Source organism: Cryptomeria japonica, chromosome 7, assembly GCF_030272615.1.
Source record: "Cryptomeria japonica chromosome 7, Sugi_1.0, whole genome shotgun sequence".
Classification (NCBI taxonomy): Eukaryota; Viridiplantae; Streptophyta; class Pinopsida; order Cupressales; family Cupressaceae; genus Cryptomeria; species Cryptomeria japonica.
In genome coordinates this window covers 222863393-222877739 of record NC_081411.1, presented here as the reverse complement: position 1 = coordinate 222877739, position 14347 = coordinate 222863393, and the positions used below count along the sequence as shown (strand labels likewise).

General features: G+C 34.3%; 1 long non-coding RNA gene across 1 annotated transcript; it reads right to left on the bottom strand.

Moving 5' to 3' along the window:
* Positions 1–11034: 11034 nt before the first annotated feature.
* LOC131856202 (uncharacterized) lies at positions 11035–12860 on the bottom strand. The gene is made up of 2 exons (XR_009358327.1): positions 12719–12860; positions 11035–11549 (listed from the first exon to the last, which is right to left on the bottom strand). It is a non-coding gene; the product is annotated as an uncharacterized LOC131856202 (long non-coding RNA).
* Positions 12861–14347: the final 1487 nt, after the last annotated feature.

Genomic DNA, 14347 nt, shown 5'->3' with positions numbered 1-14347 from the left:
AATTCATTTAATATTTTTACATATTAGATTTTAAACTTTTAATTTATTAAAATTTTACTACTTTCATTATCAAATTTAATATAATATAATTTTAAAAATAAATTAAATTTTTTTATTAATATAATTTGATCACAAAATTTTTGTTTCAAGTTTTTCCTTGTCAATCTCAAACAGTGAACTTTTGACCTAATCTTTAGGCAATACATTCATATAATAGGCTTTCTTTTCTTGTTTTCAATGTTTATTAGGTGCTCTTCTAGATAGTGTCATGACTTACTTGAAAGCATCAATAAATGAAATTGCTAACGGATCCATATAAGAAAGTTACAACTTCTAATATTGGAATATATGAAATCTAAAAAACAATTATGATTATTTTGTTTATTATATATTGTACATTTTTTCAATTTATTTTTTAATATATAATCCTACATAAAGAGTAATCAAAAAAAAAAAAAAAAGTGATAGACAAATCAGTAGAATCTGCTTCTCAAATTTTTAAATCTAATCTTGAATTTCAACAATGACAGAATCTGATTCTCATGTCTGCGGTTGCCTAGGTTAGTACTAGAGGAATAATAGACAGATCGTATGTAAAATTATATTAGCAGTACAATAATTGTGTCAGAACTTGAATTATGAAACAAAAAAATTACTAGTCAAATACAGTTTTTCACATTAAAACTCATTAAACAGTTCATACCACGACGAAAGTGAATTGAAAAGTAAATAAATATGCATGATGAAAATGAAGATTTACAACAATTTTGAAACAAAATTTATTGTTAATGAGCGTTATAATAGAAAGAAAAGGCTGCGACCATCGGTAAACAGAAATTAACATTATCATGGTCAATAGAAAAAATAGCAAGCTTAAAAAAGCAAACTACATACATCCTATTTTGAATCAAGGGAATAAAGAATCTTTTGCTCACAATAGCCAACATCTCAAGATGCAATCTTGAATTACTTATCAGTGAAGGAATCTTACAGAAAAGTTATCTTACAGAGCTTTTCTTGAGCACAACCGTGACAACTCAGATGAATGCTCATCATCAGAAATGTGCAACTCATGACGAAGATCTGTCAGCAATGTTTCTGGCCCCCAAGTTAAACACCCAGAAGCATAAAATGCTCTCATTGTAGAACGATATGCAGTAATTTCCAATTCGTGTATTCTACAGTCTACTTCATTTTCAGGAAAAAAATCATTTTGTCTGCTGTTTGCACATTCACAGGGAGACTGGGGATCATCAAAATGACTTTCATTGGAACTCTGTTTTGAATTCTTCTTATCAGAATACAACACATAATCTAACTCATTGCTACTGCAAGTACTAGGAGACATGCACAAGTATTCCTCGCGCACAATTTTTTTGCGTGAAGAAATTGGATCTACCTTTTTGAGCACAGGCAAGACTGATTGTGCTACAAGCTCTTGATACCTAAACTTTTTAGCTGCACTCCTTTCCTCAGAAGCATCTTCTGTCTTCAAAATATCTGCTTGATAGCCGCATGGGACTTCATTGCCTGCCTTTCTTTTTAGATACTTTGTTCCAAGTTTGTTGGGCTCATCATGTTCATGTTCAGTGAATCCAGCATTTGCTTTTTTATTAAATTCCAGAAATTGATTTTCAAAATGCGACTTCTTCTTGAGCCAAAATCCCATTTTCAAGAAATGGTCTCTACCAGCCTGCATACAAAAGCACAACAATAAGTATCAAACAATTGAAATAAATACTTGTTATGGCATACATTACTCAATTTATTTCCAATAAATTTCCAAATAGCATGAGAAAACCTCAGTACATGTAATTTAATTACTTAAACTATTAAAATTAAGAAATAAAAACCCCTAATGCATTATTCATTTGAGAAGATAAATACAAGTCGAAAACCAAATCAATAACGAAGGTATGGAACTGATTTCTACCTCAACATTATTATGCAGCCATCTTTCACTCTCCCAAAACAGCTGAACGCGAATAACAGATAGATGATATGTCCTCTCCAGTAGCGATTCCATTAATTTTACAACAAATAATCTTCCAGGTAAAACTTTGAGAACTCTACCTGCCTTCCATGAATGATTATCATATACTTCAATCATATAAATAGGTGCAATACTTATATTGAATTGCATGCTGTTCATACTAGACTATTAGATCCCTGCAATCCACAAGTAGATGGAAACAAAAACAAAAGCAAAGTCAGAAATGACGAAACAACGATTCTTTTTTGGTTTAACCTCACATTGATATACACAGTACACTCACTTCCCACTTAAAAATAGAAAAGTGTGATAAACTACAAAATCTGAGATTTCTTCAGAAGAGTTGAAAAGAGAAAATTTCAATCAAGGAATCCTCTACTATGATGTGCACTTGTTGCTGTAACGCGTTTTGCAGATATAATAAGTAGCTCTTTATAACGCTTCTAAGTAAACTAATAATAATAACTAATTTTTGCAGAAACAAATAACTACTTTTGGACTTTCTTTCTTATAATTTTATTAATAATTAAAAAAAAGTGTATTCCTTTTTTAGGTCACCATAGACAAGAAATGGTTGGGAATTTCACAAAATAAAAATGAAAATGTTCATCCATAAAAATTTGTGAAATCAAATCATTAATAATAAAAAAATTTAATTGAAATATAAACATAATGAAAATCTATCAAAATAATTAAATTTAAACATATATATATATATATATGTTTTAATAAGTAAATAGCTACAGAGGGGCAACACCCTTGTATTAAACAAAAAGGAGAATACAAGGCCTGATTCAAAAAGAGCAATAGGGGAAAGAATCAGGAAGAAAACCCCCTACCTTAGCTCTAGTCCAAGACAAGAAAGACCAGCCCTGAAGGATGGAAGAGTACAAACATATACCAACCTCTTACAGATACAGAGGTTTTAAGACAAAAACATACAAACTCAAAAAGAAAAGAGACCGGAGGGCCTAGTGACAACCAGAGTCAAAGAGAGTCTTCAGAAACATCATTCACAAGCGCATTAGCCGCATCCAGAACAATGGGGCATTTCGTACCACAATTCGAATGAGCAGCTGATTTTTCCTTCTCCTTTGGGAATCAATAGTCATTTGGAAACCACTCTTCGCCCAACCCAAAACCCTAGTCATCTCCATCCACTAGATCTCCATTCTCCAAAATCCCAAAGTCATCAGTTCTTGCTAGATCTTCATCACAGAGAAATTTTGGCCTCCATTCCGATGTGAAACTGCTTTGTATGCCACCCGCTTTAAGCAGGTTATCAATGTTCTTGGAGATGTCAGGCCAGTTTGCTTGGAGAGACTTGAAATCCAGAGAATTAACAATCACGAGATTCTTTACCTCCACTCCATTTTTTTAGTGACATATAGTAATTTTGGGGTTGTGGAATTCTAAGATTAGCATCAATATTGTCCAATACAACATCTATTTTCCCCAACAGGCAATGCTTAAACATCATTTGCATTAGCAGTTTTGCTTTCTGCTTACTAGTACCCATGTGAATTATCATTGCAAGAAAAAAAGTTGGGATATTGGCGTTGGCTTTGTAACTATGATAAGCCATGAGGAATTCCTTTCCTAGAATCCTCTTAAGGCTATGGAGAATAAGAGAATGCCAAGAGAAGCGGACCTCTTGCAGACGTCTATCCGTGATTTCGCCCAAGAAAGCCATTTGGTGATAAGTAGCTTCAAGGAGGATTGGGGTCTCCATAATGAATCGCCAAGAAAGGAAAGCAGTTGTTTGATGGAAAGAAGGGTATACCATTGTTAAATAGCGCAACATCAAACCAGACAATACGGCACCCTGCAAGCAATTCATACCCAATAAATATCCACACGCATGAGATGCCAGTATCCAAAAAACCATTTGCGCCAAAGCTCCTCAACTTGGTCCAACCATTTGCACCAAAGCTCCTCAACTTGGTGTTGATTGACTTTAAGCATCAAGTGATCATAAACAAATCTTGAGAGGATCTAGTCGTAACTAGATATTAATAAAGTACACTTATATTTAATTACCACAAGGCCAAAAACTGGGACTAATCAATGATGTCGACAATTCATCACATCTCATTGGTAAGAAGAGACCATAACAGGTAAATAGGGCAAACAGTCGATCTCTCCACCAGAAACCATGACCGGGGGTATAGCAGCTACCGGGGAGTAAAGCAACGATTTGCTCCACAACCGGAAGTTGTGGAATGAGCTAGAAAGCGTGAAACCATCAATAGACCCAACCGAATAGTGTCCCCCTAAAGGAAAGTGAGGAAAGCATGTCAACCAATGGAACCAATGCCACATCACCAACCAGCCCAAAAAAACATCATTGGAGGAAATTCAGGTGGGGTCACCTACGGCTATAGCCAATTTAGAAAGTCTATCAGCTTCACCATTACCTTCCCTATAGATGTGGCTAACCCAAAATTCATCAAAGGCAGCTAGCAACGCCAAGATCGGTTGAAGCCATTGGTTAAGGCGCCAACTAGGGATGTTATTACAGTGGATCGCATTAATAACATTTAATGAGTCTCCCTCCAAATGAATTCTCTGTACCCCTAGCTCCTTCCCTAACTGAAGACCTCTAAAAGCCGCTCTTAATTCTGCTTCATTATTAGTGGCCACACCAATCTTTTCAGAGATTTCTTTTATACAGAGACCATCAGAATCCCTCAGAATACAACCAACTCCACTTTGACCCGGATTTCTTGCAGAAGCACTATCAAAGTTTCCTTGCTCCAACCAACCTTTGGTGCATCCCATTTCACCCCCACTCTTGGATTGGTCTGATCCATTGGGATACCCAGTACGAAGATTGGAGAGATGAGAAGGTTTGGAAAAACTAGCTTAATCTTACAATCCCAGTCCATGAACAAAATTTTCTTTAATGTTTTGGATTGGGCAGCCTCATTTAGGAGCTCAGTCAGGTGGTTCTCAATCTTCCCACAAAGAGACAATAGGCTCATTTCTTTACCCTAGAAGATTATGCGGTTCCTTTCTTTCCAAATTTCCCAAATTAGAAGAGATGGGAGGATAAAAAGCAAATAAGCAAAAATAGCCTTACTTGTCAATTTAGGCCATTGCAAAAACTAGTAATCCAGCCCTGTTGGGAAGGGGCCGAAGATTCTCAATTTTCCCATGAAATGCCACCAGCAGTGACTGGAGAATTTGCAATGGAGAAGAAGATCATCCGCAGTCTCTTCCTGTTCCAGACATAAAGAACATCTGTTGGGTCCACTAATACCCATTGACTGGAGTCTTTCTTGAGTTAAGATTTTTCTCTGACAAGCCAACCAGGCAAAGGAGCCTGCTTTGGGAAGGAGATGTTGATGCCAAAAAAGATTAAAAGGCTAGTCTTTTTTATCAATAGCCGCTTCTTTAAGTTTGTAACCAAAACATACTTTGTATTTACCATCGAAGGAACCACACCACCTAATAATATCCTTATCAGGGGATGGGAAATAAACCTTTCATTGAGAATGTCAGTAAACAGATCCTTTTGAAGCTGATCCAAGTCCAATTGATCCAAAGATTTCCATTTCCATTTGGCAATACCATTTTCTTGGATCGGATAACCATAATCATAGATATTGTGCCCCCAAAGGCGACAGGTTTCTGCTATAATAGGTTGCAGAGAGGGGTTGTGACATAGGGCATCTTCACCAAACCAAGAATCAAACCAAAAGGAGGCATCCCTACTATTCCTAACATCCCAGGTAACCTGATCACTTATGATTTCCCTTCTATCCATAATGAAATTCCAAATAGCCAAGCCTCTCGGAGGATTGTTAAAAGTCAGAATCCTTTTAGGCTCTAGGGAATCCAGATATTTATGTTCTAGGAGCCTTACCCATTTTTTCTTCCCACCGCTACAAATCTCCCAAACCAACTTAGCACCCATTGCTAAATTCATAATCGAGATTTGGCGAATGCCAGCACCTCCTACGTTTTTGGTTGGCAGATCTTTTTCCAGGCTATCAAAAGGAATTTCCCTTTGTCATTCGAACCATTCCAAAGGAAATTTCCTATTAGATAAATCAATTCATCTTCAATTGCCATTGGTACTCTCAGGCAAGCCATGGAAAAAACTGGTAGCACTGAAAGAACTAACTTTATCATAGTGAGCTTCCCAGTAGTGGATAACCACTTGCCTTTCCAAGTTACAAGTTTGGATTTGCACTTGTCAATAAGATGCTTCCAGTAGTGAATTTTGTTGCTACCAATGAAGAGGGGGGTACCAAGAAACTTCCCTAGGAAGTTTGCTACTCTGAGATTAATAATCCTTGATAATACAGCTTGCAAGTTAAGCGAGGTGTTGACAAAAAACACTTCAGATTTGTGCCAGTTGATTTTCTACCCTGAAGCCAAATAGTAATCATCAAGGCATGTTTTAATAGTTCTAGCTTCCCTCCTACAGGCTGAACCAAACACAATGGTGTCATTAGCAAACTAAAGATGAGTCATTTTTTCAACCCTTATTGCCACATTAACTCCAACCCAATGATCATCTTGCAGAAGAGCTCTTATAGATCGACCTAAAGATTCAACCATTATGATAAACAAAAATTGTTATAATGGATCACCTTGTCTAATTCCTCTTGTCGAAGAGATAAAACCATGGGATGAGCCATTAACCAGAACAGAGAATTTGGGGGAAGAGAGACAACTCGTGACCCAAGTGAGCCATTCCTTGCAAAAGACAAATTTATTAAGAACATCAAATAAGAAATCCCTATCCACTATGTCATAAGCTTTGTCCAGTTTTAAAATCATACAGGAGTCCTTGGTCTTCCTGGCTATGTGAAGCATTTCATGAGCAACGATAATGCCTTCCACAATGGATCTTCAAGGGGCAAAACCACTTTGTTTATTTGATATGAGATGTTTAAGAAGGGGCTTCAATCTGTTAGCTATGATCTTCGTTACAATCATATATACAGTGTTGCATAGAGAAATGAGCCTAAAGTCACTCATCTGTTGTGGATTTTGCTTCTTTGGAATTAGAGTCAAAAAGGTTTGATTAAAAGCCCCTAACATAGTCATCTTCTTTCTTGATTCTTCTACTACAAGATGAAGATCTCAAGCAATGATATCCCAAATATGATGGAAGAAAGCAACAAGGAAGCCATCCAGGCTAGGAGTCTTATCCGGTTTCAGCTGGAAGGTGGTATTTCTTACTTCATCAATTGAAATAATAGTACAGAGAGTTGTATTTTGATCACTGGATATAATAGATGGGATTGAGTTCAGAATTTTGGCTCTTGCTTCATGGTCGATCTGATGGTCCCCATTCAACAAAGAGTCAAAGAATCTTACAGCGTCCTATGCAATATCCTCATAATTCCTGACAGTGATTCCATCTAGTCTCATAATCTCTGATATCCTATTTCTATTTCGATTGGCAATGGCTGACTGGTGGAAGAATTTGGTGTTTATATCACCTTCCTTAAGCCATAACTCCCTTGATTTTTGATGCCAGTGGATTTCCTCACACCGAAGGATTTCATTTAGGTCATATTTGAGAGAATTTTCTTTGATAAATAGATCCTCAGTCATTCTTGAAGTGATAACAGAGCTGGTTAAGTCTAACAGTTCAGCCTTAATTCTTAATTTCTCCATATGAATATTCTTGAAATGGCTCATATTCCATTCTTTGATCTTGACCTTAATATACTTGAGCTTTTTATTGAGAATAAGTAGTCTCGAATAATTCTTAAAAACCGGTTCATTCCACCAAGCGGCTATAAGGTCATACACTTCAGGCACTCTGAACCACATTTTTTCAAACCAAAATGGGATACCTCCCTCAGCTTGACCCAAGGCAACCTCCAAATAGATCGGGTAGTGATCTGATCTGATAAGTGGGAGAATCGACAATTCTAAGGCTAAATTTTGTCCTAACCACTCACCAAAGACAAGAAACTGGTCAAGCCGTTCAACAATATTAGTAAAACCCACTCTCCGGTTCATCCATGTGAAAATACCATTTTTCGGAACAAGGTCTAAAAGGTGATTCTTCTCAACAAAAACCAAAACTTCCTTCTGGGATGTACCAATTCTCTAAATACCCCCACTTTTCTTAGTGCCAAAGAGGATAGCATTGAAGTCCCCGGTTACCACACAACTACCATTGGTAATATCGTTTAGTTTGCTGGATAAGAGATCCTAGAGAGCCTGTTTATCACTAGCAGTCTGTACACATTGAAAAGATTGAAATTCTCATTCCGTCCAAGAATAGTAACCGAGCAGTGTTGCCAATACTTATCTTCCCCTACAAGAGAGATCTTAACATTCATGGGGTTCCAAATGATTCCCAAGCCACCAGAGGCTCCATCCGATTGCCTAAAAAACCCATTCCACTATTTCCAAACTCTCATTTTAGCAACAGTCTCAGCCTTGCTCCATTTAGTTTCCTATAGTAGCCAAATATCTCCTTTAGTGTCATCAATCTGGTGCTTAATCAAGCGCAATTTTTGAGGGGCATTGATGCCCCTAACATTCCAAGATAGGAGTTTCATTTCTCCTGGGGAAGGGTATTTCCCTTCCCTAAATTAAGTTTGGTTTAACCACTGGCAACACCAGCCACTGCTAGCATAAGTTTTTTGGACTTGTGCCCCCGCACACCTTTTGGCTTAAAATTTGGTTTGTCAATAGTTGAATCCGACTTACCAAAACCTTTTGAAGTACCCTCCAATATAAGATCTCAGTCTGGTTTAAAGTCTTCCTCCCCCTCCGAGGTGGAGGTTTCAATTTCACTATCTTCTAGCTCAATGCCTATCAAGGAGAAGATTTTCCTTCCCATCTCCATCATAATGCCAGTCTCCATATCCTGAGAGTGAAGATTTCCATCTTCAATTACCAGTTGATTCTTGGACACAAAGGGGGAGGGTGGAAGTGAATCCGCTAACTTGGATTCAATGTCTGCCTGTAGGGTTTTGGTCATCTCTAAAAATGTGAGAAGATCTTGTTGACTCTCGCATTGACCAGAGGAGGGAGGAATTATGATCAAAGGGGTTGCTTCTGTTAGTGGAGCATTCTCCTTGTCAAGAGTGTTGTTGCAAAAAGCTTCTCTAGTGTCAAAGGCAATAGGAGGTTTCGGTTGCAGATTTACCTCAATAGGAGATTGCATACAGGAATAACTTCGTTGTATCGTAGCCAAAACAGCATAACTAATACAGGTATGATCTAAGGAAAAGCATTTAGGACAAATATGCAGTTGATCTTCTCTATCAATCTTTTGTATCCAGATCTTCCTTACCCCAATAATTCTGACTTCATTGGGGATCTTGGTGATTTGATCCGAGCTAATACAAATCCTGAGGAAGCTTCCCCATAATTTATCCTCCAAGATGCCATCTGCTGATACAAAGGTGCCAAGGTCTTTGCATATATTCTTAATGACATCAATGTGCCAATAATCTGAGGGATAGTTATACAATCTTATCCATACCTTGTTGTCTGGTAGTACATACGTTCAGGGGTTGAAATTGGGTTGCCAATCAATGGTGTGAGCTTCAATGCCATCTAAGATTTATGGACCTTTGTTTTTTGTTTGTCTCTTATCCTCATTGCTCATAAATTTAATCATATAGAAATCATTCAGGAGAATATTAATGTTAATATCCTTTCCCCACTATGCTCTACACTAGGATTAAAAGTTGTCCTTAACCCGCTTTCCACCAACCCACTTGATGAAAAGGCAAGACTCAAGCAGATTTGACCTAGCAGAATTAATTTTATTCTCATTCACAAAGATGGTGGGTCTTGAGATTTTTCTTACCGGTTTATGAAAACGAGGTCGCTGAGGGAGGGAGGCGGCTCTTCAAAATTCAGGGCATCTTTCTTGGTTTGACCAAGGGTTCCAATTGTTAGGGCAGAAATTGGATCTCCAAAACTTGGCTTGGTCCATCCTTGAGATATCTTGCCTGAAGCGCCCATTTAGCTTTTGGAGATTACCGTGTTCAATTGGGGGAACCAAAAAAGAGTAATTATGAGGATTGCCTCTCTCGGGTACCACACTGGAAATGCTAGGTTCAGGCAGTGGATACCAGTTTTAGGGGGCCTCAGATGCGGGATGCTTAGCCTTATGAAACCAACCTTTGTTATTCCGAATGAAACCATTCTCCTTCCACTTATGCGGGTCAATATGGCACTGGTTACCACTTGAAAAAGGGTTTCCATAGCTTAACCACGGTTTGGAATGCCTGTTGCCCTGGACCATATCTGCTAACCCAACATTGATCGGTTTCTGAATAGCTTACAATCTACCTGTCTCGATGGGGAAGGCAATGTCCGCTTCATCGCTCCAAGATCCAACCTTCATAGACTGAGTGCTGGAATAACACACATCAGTAACCCTGCTCCTATCACCGGTGTCGATCCTGCTGCCATCCAGTGCCGCCATTTCGCTCCTTCTGTTAATACTATAATATAATTTAAACATATATATTAAAATAGAGGTTTTAATATATTAAATTTTTAAAATTCTGGGATTAATTATTCTAAGCTTAAACTTTTGATTAGAACAAGTTATAATTAAATTGACTATTAATTGAAGAAGTTTCACATTACCTTCAATGCATATTATGTAATAGAAATATAAATTTTAATTGGATTGGGGATTCAAAAAAATTCAAATTATAAAGTGAACTAAAATCATTTAAAATCTACCTCTCATGTTATTAAATTTTGGGATGAAAGAAAAGAATATACCTTATTAATAAAATCTAATGAATTAATTTAAATAACATATATAAAATAGACATATCAATTTAAAGTACAAAGAGACATAAATATATTAATATTAATTTCAAATATATATCCCACTACTAATTTTTCTATTGTCCAAAAATCAATTTAAATTAAATTGAACAAAATTAAAATTAAAAAAAAAAATTTAAAAATTTACTATTGCAAATTTACAATATTTTAATATTTGATATTTTTAATAAATGTAATTTAAATTTTTGAATACTATAAACATAATAAAAATATATCAAAATAATTAAATTCAAACACATTAATAATTGAAAATCCTTTTTCTTATTAAAAATATTAGGGAAAAAATGTAGAGGTGGAGAGGAGCCAAATTTTGCGGAAACGTCATAATACGACCAAAGCTGCGGTGTTTCCATGAAAGGCAAAAGAACATGGATAGATAGATAGGAAACATATCATTTGACATTCTACTCTTTGGCACTGGGGCGAATGCTATTCCGCTAGGATCTGGGAAAGCTGGAGAGGTGTATTAGAATATCGAAGCCCTAATTGAAATACGTGATGCTTTGGCCAATTTTCTTGTTTCTGTCATGTGCGGGGGTTCTGGTCGAACTGCATCAACTGACACATCTTCCACAACAAGTTTTGCATTAAATCTGGTCATTTAAAAGGTTGTTATACTCGACTTTGTAATACTCTGCATTACATGAAATGATCCTTGCTCGGAACCAAGACTGAAAAATACCACCATCAGAACGGCGAACCTCAACCATACAACCTTCCTTGAATGTCATGTTGTTCATACTAGACTATTAGATCCCTGCAATCCACAAATAGAAGGAAAAAAAACAAAAGCAAAGTCAGAAATGACGAAACAACGATTCTGTTTTGGTTTAACCTCACATTGATATACACAGTACTCTCACATCCCACGTAAAAAATAGAGAAGTGTGATAAACTACAAAATCTGAGATTTCTTCAGAAGAGTTGAAAAGAGAAAATTTCAATAGAGGAATCCTCTACTATGATGTGCACTTGTTGCTATAACACGTTTTTGCAGATATAATAAGTAACGCTTCTAAGTAAACAAATAATAATAATAACTAATATTTGCAGAAACAAAATTGTACTGTCTTGCTTTTCTAGGTCACCATAGACGAGAAATCGCTGGGAATTTCACAAAATTAAAATTAAAATGTTCATCCATAAAAGTTTTTAAAATCGAATCACTACTAATAGAATTTTTTAATTAAAAATTAAAAGTAATTAAATCAAACTTCTAGACCTCTGACAAGAGGTTCCATGAAGAAATAATGGTCCAAAAACAAACCAAAAGAAACCTCCTAAAAATAAAAACAGTTATAAAAAATGTTTAGAAGAAAAAGAAAGGTCTAAATGCTCCTCCTTTAATCTGAATAAGATTATGAAAAAAGAATCTTCATTATAAGAAATTAAAATATAAAAAACTGTAACATTCTCTAACTAAAACTTAAATTAATTCAGAAACTGTGTATTTAAGTAATAAGAAAAACAATAATAGCAAATCAAATAATCCATAACAAATATCAGTTATATATTTAAAAATAATAATCAGAAGATTTGCCAAAGAAGCCCTGAATTCCATGGGCATCAAAGAATAAAATAAAACAGTTCAGATCAAGGAAAACAGGAAAACAAGATTTACATTTACATTTACATTTACCAGAACTATTACATAAAATCAAAAATACAAAAGTAAATATATAATAAAATTAAAAAAAAATAATAATTCTATTATAAAATCAAAAAATAAATTAAAAAACTATAATAATTAAATTATTGAAAAATAGAAGTTAGATGTTTGTCAAGAAACAAAAACTACAGCCCATCAGAAAACCTAAATTGACTCCCTGAAATTTAATCAAACGGAGATTTTTGCAGAATTTAACAACTTCAAACAAATATCAATTACTTGATGGTAAAAAACCACAGAAATTCAAGAGAACTTACAAGAAAAACCAAAGTCGATCCTTATATTCGCTCCAACTGAAATACAACTCAAGGTACACAAAGCACAGCAATACTCAAAACCCTCATTACAGATTTATAATTGTAAGCTCAAATGGAAGGCAATTAGCTGAGAAAAAATTAGCTGAGAGGAATTTAATTATCATACGTATTGTTTGCTTAGACAAATTCCATATTTATTACTGAAGGTGCCGCTAAAAATAGAAATTATCTTTGTGATTGTTCTTTTCAAACTCAGAGTTAATCTTGTACTTCCTATATTTATGGGGCACGTTAAAAATAAAAATTATTTTTGAGGTGTGATTTTTGTTTTCAAACTCAGAGTTTACTCAGAGTTGATGTCATAGTTTCTATTGAATTTTTTCAAGTCTGTTTTGGTTGGTTTATTTTTCTGATTTTCTATCATTTGAAGATCTGATTATGAAGATTAGAGATGTTCTAGATTCTTTTATTCTTTAAAAATATATGAAACAATATTATTAGTTTTCTTAATTTTTAAAAATTAAAAATCTGTATTTTATATTTTTTATATTATTTTGTATAATATTGTAAATCATTTTCAAGAATATTTTCTTTTATTTGTTTGGTGTATTTTGTTAATTGCATGTAGTTTTTTTTTATTTTTTTAAATATAAAAACGTGATAAATAGATTCAATTGTCATTTTTTTCAATTTGTCTTAGTCTTTTATTTTCCTCTCAACAAGTAGATTAAATTTATTAATTTGCACATAGTTTATTTAATTTTAGTTAATTCATTTTGACCAAATATTTCATTTGGACAAAATAACAAAAATTAGATGTAATAAAAACAGTTCGAGTTATCAATTTTGTCTATCTTTATTTTTTATTTTTTTGAAAATAAAAGATAGAGCTAAAATAATATCAATATAAAAGATTAAGATAACTACTATTTATATTTTTTTATGTTTTTCTAAAAATAAATACACAACTAACCAAATGTACTAAAAAACTAAAATACTATTTAATATACGTATTGAACCTATTTATATTACTTTCTTGAAATAAAATATTTTGTCAAAATCAATTGAAATTGTTAATTTATTAAATTTGCAAGTATTTTTTATTTTTATATAGAATCAAGAACATTTAATTCAATTAATTCATTTTGTTCAAATATTTTAACTAACAACATTTCAAAATCAAAAAAAGTATTAAATAATATCACAACAAATAAAAAATAGCATACTTATATTTTTAAAAATATATGTAAAATAGGAATATCAATTCAAATTATAGATAGCCATAAATATAAGATTACTAATTGTAAATATAAGTCCCATTAATAAATTTTCTATCACCAAAAACAAAAACAAAATAGAGAAAAAATTGACAGAATCATAGTTGAGGATAAGGAACTCCAGAACATCAATGAGATCAAAGATGCTTTTGAAATGTTTTATAAAACCCTATTTACCTCGGAAGATAATGAAGCCTCAAAAGAGGCTAGAAATAAGTGTAGTAACATTATCCCAAAAAGAATCTCCGAGGCTGGAACATCAATGAGATCAAAGATGCTTTTGAAATGTTTTATAAAACCCTATTTACCTCGGAAGATAGTGAAGCCTCAAAAGAGGCTAGAAATAAGCGTA